The 7,350-nt window shown below is 34.5% G+C and overlaps 1 long non-coding RNA gene across 1 annotated transcript; it reads right to left on the bottom strand.

The window, feature by feature from the left end:
- Window positions 1–287: 287 nt before the first annotated feature.
- On the bottom strand, window positions 288–6,498 carry LOC124077941 (uncharacterized). The gene is made up of 2 exons (XR_006846768.1): window positions 6,325–6,498; window positions 288–775 (listed from the first exon to the last, which is right to left on the bottom strand). It is a non-coding gene; the product is annotated as an uncharacterized LOC124077941 (long non-coding RNA).
- Between the last annotated feature and the right edge of the window lie 852 nt (window positions 6,499–7,350).

Genomic DNA, 7,350 nt, shown 5'->3' with positions numbered 1-7,350 from the left:
GCTTTCTTTCCCATCTTTACAAGTTTACTTGTGATAATTTTGTCATCTTGCATCCAGTGTACTCCCGAAGGTTCTTCTCACCCTCTTTCTATCTTTCACACTTCTCCAGATGTTTTCACCAATTTAGGTCCTCTTTCTCCCCACTCTCTGCAAAATGTATAGTCAGAGGCTAGATGTGGAGGCTAATATGTAAGCAAAATACTTGCCAAATTATGGCATTTCCTTAGTGAAAGGAAAGCCAGGAACCAGGAGATGGGTGAGCGAGAAATGAAAGTCAGAGACCAGGCTGAGATACACATGAGAGTTTATTTGTCATCTCTCTATAGATGGAAAGAGGCAATACAGGTTTGAGTTCTGGGACTTTTATGAGGCAGGCCATGGATTAGAGCCCCAAGGGTACTAATGCAGGTGGTTAAGTGTTAGGTTGGTGTGAAGGGAGAGGTGAACCTTTCTCAGAAACACCCTTGGGTGGGAAAGCAAAACTTTTTCTTAAGATAGAGGCTGTCACTTAAGATGGCCATCCAGATGCTAAGCAAGGACCTGACAATTAGGGATTCTATTGTTCCCTGAAAATTTGAATCTGGATTTTTTTCTATGTGGAAAAAAAAAAGAAAAGGATAGCTTCATAATATGAAGCCAGAGACACTGAATTAGGAATGGTCTTGCTTTTTATCACTTCAGCTTCATTCATGCCCCTGCTTCACCACCAGCTGTGGTCCATTTGAAAATCCCACATCAGTCATCTCTGCTGGGAAGGTTGAAAGACCCGGATGAACTGTAAAGAGAAACATCCTTAGAGAAGTCCACTGGATTAAGGAAGAAGGTGAATTTATTTACAAGCTTTTCCTGACTCTTGCTTCCCATTGGACAAAGTTAACTCATGAGGAAGTGAACTTTGTCACTCTTCCAGGTTGCACCATCTGGTGTTTTTTTTTTTTTTTGTTTGTTTGTTTGTTTGTTTTGTTTTGTTTTGTTTGTAGCTGTTCAGGATGCCAGACTTATGGCCCGAAGTGTATATTTTGCTTGGGACAAGGAAGGGCAAAAGAAACTAAAAGCCCAAGCATTTAAAACTGGTCAGCCTGGTTGCACTGAAGTTGCCAAAAGATTCTTGGCACTTGCAGGGCCAAGAATTTATTGGCTGCTGCAGGTGGAAACAAAGTGGTCCAGAAAGAGCAAGGGCCAAAGAAATCCAGATAATTAATACAATAGGCATGATGCAATATGACTTATAATTAATAAAGAATTGTTAATTCTTGTATGACAACACCAATCGGACTTTCTTCTCAAAATTGGCAATGTTGTCATTACGTTTTGACAACTGAGCTCTTAAATTTCAGTGTGAGTCTAGTGGGAAGTTGATAACTAGTGCTAATGGCCAGATGTGAGATTCACTTTTCAATTTTCATGAATACTTCAGAGAAAAGTAAGTTTGTTCTCTCTACCTAGTTTAACATGTAACTAATAATTATCAGTAAGTCAATTTGTAAAATTATTCTAGCTGATTTATTTTTAATGAAAGGTGAACTCTCATTTAGTAGTTGACATTGTTTAATTCCTTTTCAAATTAAAAAGGATTCATTCTCTACTGGAATGCCTAGTATTTGACATGTCACATCTTCTGTTTATATTTTCTTTTGAAGGATTTAGCTGATTTAGATGAAATACTGAAAGCTAATAAGAAGTATCAAGATAAAGCATGAAGTTATTTTGTTGTTCTGACTGCTTTCTCGTAAAAATGAATAGCAACTTTTCACATTAATATAAAACCCATGATTATAGAAATCATGATTTATATTTAATCACTAGATAAACTAAAATTTACTATCTATTAAAATGTTTTAATATATCATCATAATAAGTTTCTACCATTTTGAGTAATATTAGTAAGTAAAGTAGTTCTGTAATTCCCTCTCTTCACTGATTTATGTCATTTTGTGCAAAAAGGATATGTTGCTGATCTGCCAAGAATAGGAAAATGGTCCTGAGATAGTTTTCTAGAGGGTAGAAGTGATTTTTTCAAATAAAGTTTTACACTATGATCATACCTGCAGTCATTTGAAGTACGTCTTTATAAAGAAATTATTAGTTTCTTTATTCAATATTCCAATGGGGAGAAATAAAATGAGATATGTGCACTGTGTCCCAAAACACATAAATAGACAGTTCTCTGGATTTAACACAGTAAAATAACTTTATTGCTTAGAAAAGTATGTCTCTTAAATACAAATACAAAAAATAAAAAGCAATTCTTTCCTAGTCAGTTTTAACCTTGTGTTCATTTAGGTAATTGGGCAGATGGAAAGAATTAAAGGATAGAAAAACAGCAGAAAGAACACATGGCCGAGGAGAAGATGAAATGAATAGTGAAAGGAAAGTCAATCAGAAAGGTACACAAAATTCATCTGTCAAGTATTAGAAGTCAGTATTAAAAATTAGAAGTACGTGAACTAAAACCTTCATTATTTCACATAAACAGAAGAATTTTGTTGCATTATTTTTAATTTTTTAAAAATCAAGATATTCTAAATGCATTTTTCCAAATAAGTGATTCACATTATAATAATCAAATTAAGTAACACATAAACCCTAAGTTCATAGAAACTTGTACTTTTCATTATAAACAAAAGTAATTTTTTAACCAAAGATGTATATACCTTAGCAGTATATTATCTACCTCAGCACAGTTCTACAGTGTGTAATATAGAGTGTATGGAGAAGTTACTCTGTACGTTTTCTCTCAGAATCTGACTGTACAATGTGACCTTTAGTGGAAGCTGGCATTATGTACAGATATTTTGATATCTCAATTGCATGAAAACATTCCTTAACAAATTGAAAGCAGTGACCTGTCTCCCTCTCTATATAAAGTAGAGAGTAGAATCTTTCAAGCCGACTGAAGGAAGAAGGTGGAAGAAGGGTCATCAAATAGTGTTAGAGAGGCTTCATTGAACAGCAGAGTAAGAATGAAACAATCAACCCTTCTCATTCTGTGATGAAGTCTTTTAATAGATAAGACAAAAATAATGAATAGTTTCATTTCTTAAATTTGGATTTCTTTTTAAAAATGTTTTAGCTGAACTTCAATTCACACACCTGAGTGGGCATAAATGCCTTCGTGGAGGAATATTTCCTTCGAGCATCAGCTTTTAGGAAATCTACCAGGACAACTCACATGAAAAATGTATATTCTTATAAAGAAACTTTTTAAAAACCAAATGACTTGTTTCACTTGTTAAAAAAAAAAACTAACAGGCTTTTCCAATTTTTTAATATTTCTGGTAGCAGAAAGAGGTTTTTCAGTTACTCGACAGCTACATCTTATCTCACACTGCAATTCTCTCAGGCAATGCAAACGCATTTTTGTGTCCTTTCACAGTGCAGTTCACTTGGAGACAAAAGCAAGAAGAATTTGTTTCACTTGAGCTATTCCCTTTTAACATATGCTTTCCGGCTGACTAAAGTTATCTTTAAAATTGTAACAGTCAAAAGGGCATTAGCCATAACCATCAAAATTGTTATGAATTATTTTAGTGTTACAATGTTCAATAAAGGACAAGATATTGGTTATAATTTGTTCATTATTGTTCTAGCATTCATAGTTTATCATGCACATATATAGTTCTGCAATTACTTACAAATTAACAGTATTAAAAAATACCTGATTTTAAAATATCATGTTCAAAAACGACCACTTATGAAATATGACCACTGGAGAAAAAAGAATTCTTGTGTTGCCATTCTAAATAAGAATATCTCATTGGCCTTGCTGTTAAAAGAACAATAGAAGACTAATTAGCTCAACTATGTATTAGTCCCAGCGAGGGAACCCCAAAGCCCACAGTAATTTTGACACAGATGTATGCCACATGATACCTTTATTATATGCTAATGATATTTGACCAGGAAACATAATAAAAACTTTTTTAAAAAAAAATCAATTAGAACAATTCCATTATAATAGGAAAGAAAAGGTTTATGTTCACTATAAGTTCTTAGGATTTTTGCTAATTTAATTATATTCGGTACATCACCGTTGTATGATTCAATCTAATGTACTTGACAGCTGAAATAATGGTTTGAATATCTCTAAATAATCATTTACAAGTTGTTAATGAACATGGAAATGTACACAGTAAGCTAACAAGTAATTTTGGTTTTTATGGTGGGACTTCTTTTCCCATGATTTTTGCTGCATTGAATAAAGTCACATCATATCTTTTCTTATTGAAACAAAAAGTTCCTCAGTAAGTACAAATTTATTTAGTGTATTAGGCAGGAGAGATTTTTGTTATTGTTGATAGTGGTGGTGGTGCTGTTGGTTAGTTTTGGTTTAAACCAAGAATGCAGCTTAGATATTTTAAAATATGTATCTAAGTCCACAGATGTTGGGATTAACTAATAACACCCTGAGTCTTCTCTATTTTTCCTACTCTGCTACACTAATGTTCTCTGGGGCCAGAGTTCTTTCTAGTTTGTTTACCAAAGTATGTTAGGCATCTAGCACAGCATATAGACTTAGATAGTATTTATTGAATTTACTTATTATTGAATATAGGAAGAATTGAATGCTAAAATTCTCCATTATGAGGAGTTGCAAAGCAGGAATCCATTTTGTGATATTTTCCTTGTTTGTCATGTACTAATGCCTTGTGTAATTAAACACCAAAGAAAATTTAAATGTTGATGATGATGGAAAATGATAATAATAATGATAGTTGGAAAGTATTTTTGTAAATGTTGGCTTTGCTTTGAAATCACCTGGGAAGTTTGTTTTTTATTGTTGTTGTTTTGTTTTGTTTTTTAAATACAGTTACCTGATTTTCCTCTCAATAAATCTGTTTTAAGAGGTCTGATATGTAGCGAAGGGCAATGGGATTATTTAAATCTTTCTAGTTAGTTCAAAACATACAGCTAAGACTGAGAACTAGTGTTCCATATGATCCTATCATGATGAGTATGATGAAGGGAAATTTCAGGACACTTACCTTATAATTTTAATTTATGAAAATAAAAGAAGTTTGGGACTGGGGTTGTGGCTCAGCAGTAGAGCGCTCACCTAGCACGTGCGAGGTGCTGGGTTCGAGCCTCAGCAGCACATAAAAATAAATAAATAAAATAAGGTACTGTGTCCAACTATAACTAAAAAAATAATTAAAAAAGAGAAAATAAGTTTGTTTTCTAAAGCCAATTTTAGGTAATATAATAAATGTATTCCGCTTCTGCTAGACATGCCAGCACACCAATCAAATTATATCTTTAAACGCTGTTCTCAGCCATTTTGCTTATAGTTCAAGGAGGAAAGTTACATAAACAAAGACTTATCAAGAGTTAAAGTGGCTCTAGTCCTGGAATAATAACAACACAATTATGTGAAAAATTTGAAGTTTGGGGAAGGGAAGAGAAAGTGGGTAAAGGTTACTGATTCCAAACCAAATAATCTATTTCCATCAGTATCAAAGCATCAGAAGATGCAAATACATTCACATGCTTTCCTTCTCAACTGTCACTGGTGATAGTCACACTATAATTTATGGATCTACAAATAGTATGCTAGGGCTATAATTGTGAAAGCTGTATTTTCTAAGCTATAAATTGGGATACACCTTGAGGGTATCTGGCAGCAGAAGATACTTGATGCCAACCTCAGTAAATTCAAAAGTAACTAAAGCAGTCTTTCCAAAAGTACTCCTTAATGGTCATTCAGACCAGGTAGCCCTTGAGGGTTTTCTTGTTCCTACTACTGGAATTTTTAATGCATCTCAGATCAGGGAAGAACATTTGAATCCTGATACCAAAAAATGTTTAGAGAGAGAGAGAGAGAGAGAGAGAGAGAGAGAGAGAGAAACTACTCAGGAAAAAGGAAAGAGTTAAAACAGTGTTTATACCATAATCTTTCCATTTATTGACTGTGTGGAAATGGAAATTTTTCTTTCTTTACAGAATTGCTTACTCATCTATAAATTGAGAAGACTATCCTGATTTGGCAGCACTGTTAGGAGAATCAGATGATGTACCAAAGAAATATGTATGAAAATGTAGTTCCTATCATAATAATTATAGTTGTTAAGAATAAAAATTATATTCCATGCTTCTTCAAAAGTGCATGAACATTTTGCTGATTTCTTTGCAAAGAACCTTATTCATAAGTCTAAAATCTTCCACTAGTAGTTAATTGTTGGTGTAAATATAGATTACCACTTTTGTAGCTAATCCACTGATGAGATGATGCCCCAGAAATGTAACAGAAAGCATTACTTTCTGAAAAATAAAGGAGAGCTAACAAGATGTTTTCACCTGTTTTAAGCTAATTTTTTAAATACTTACGTGCCACAGCAGGATCGTTTCACTTCCAACAGCTCTTCAGATGCAACTACCAGCCAGGTTAAGAGTTTAGTGCATAGTTATTATGACATGATTTTTTGACAAGAGCAATCAGCTATTGTTAGCAAGTGAAAGTTGAAATGATTGGATTGGTCAAATAATAGCACTTTAGGCCAGGAATGCAATTGAGAAAAGGCAACAGTCAAAACACTGCCAGGGTGATTCATGATGTTGGAATGTCATCTGGATTGGGTCAGAGGCAATGGAGTGGTGTCTTGGTTTACAGCTCAACTTCAAATATAGATTCTGATAACCTCTTGGCTTAGAATTGTGATCAGAGTCAGTCTTCCCATCCCTGTTCCCCCATGTTTGACCTTGTCCTACTCCCAATAGGGAAATAAGATTGCAATGTGGACACCAACCCAGTCTTCCACATGAAGGACCCCTGCTTTCATGAAGCTCAGAGATCTGGGACATAGAAAAGAGAAACTTCTGGATTAGCCCACCAAAGGCAGGTCTTTTGTCCTAACCCAGATGTGATTTCCTTGTGTGTAGGAAAAAAGGAAGCCACACATATTCTGCCTGGCTAGAATATGTGTGGCTTCCTTTGATTTGATTGAAACAAATCAAACAGAGCCAGAAGGGCTAGAACAGACTTGTTCATGGCTGTTTACCACTCCATCTGGAAGGAAAAGGGATTAAATTCATTCTTTCCACTGCTATCTCCTCCTGATAAGCAAAGAGGAAGAAAAGAAAGTTTCCCCCTCCTTCTTTCTGTGCAAATGTCAAGAATGGGTTTGTAAGCATATCTTAACAATAATTTGGTTGGTTTGACGTACAGGATTGTACGAAGAATATGACAAGAAAAGTGTTGGTAGATATTCTAAATAGGAAATGAAAGCATCCAAAACTGGAGCGTAGGACATGAAGAAGGATGGAAGCTAAGAAAGGGAGGAAGGAGAGGGCTCTGAGCATGGAAGACTAAGCAGATTCTCACATTCATGGTTCATAGCCTCAGGGATTTGGATT

This window comes from Marmota monax, unplaced genomic scaffold (assembly GCF_021218885.2).
Source record: "Marmota monax isolate L192 unplaced genomic scaffold, Marmota_monax_Labrador192_F-V1.1 WCK01_AAM20220418_F8-fsc00027, whole genome shotgun sequence".
Classification (NCBI taxonomy): domain Eukaryota; kingdom Metazoa; phylum Chordata; class Mammalia; order Rodentia; family Sciuridae; genus Marmota; species Marmota monax.
This window is presented reverse-complemented; position numbering and strand designations above follow the sequence as displayed.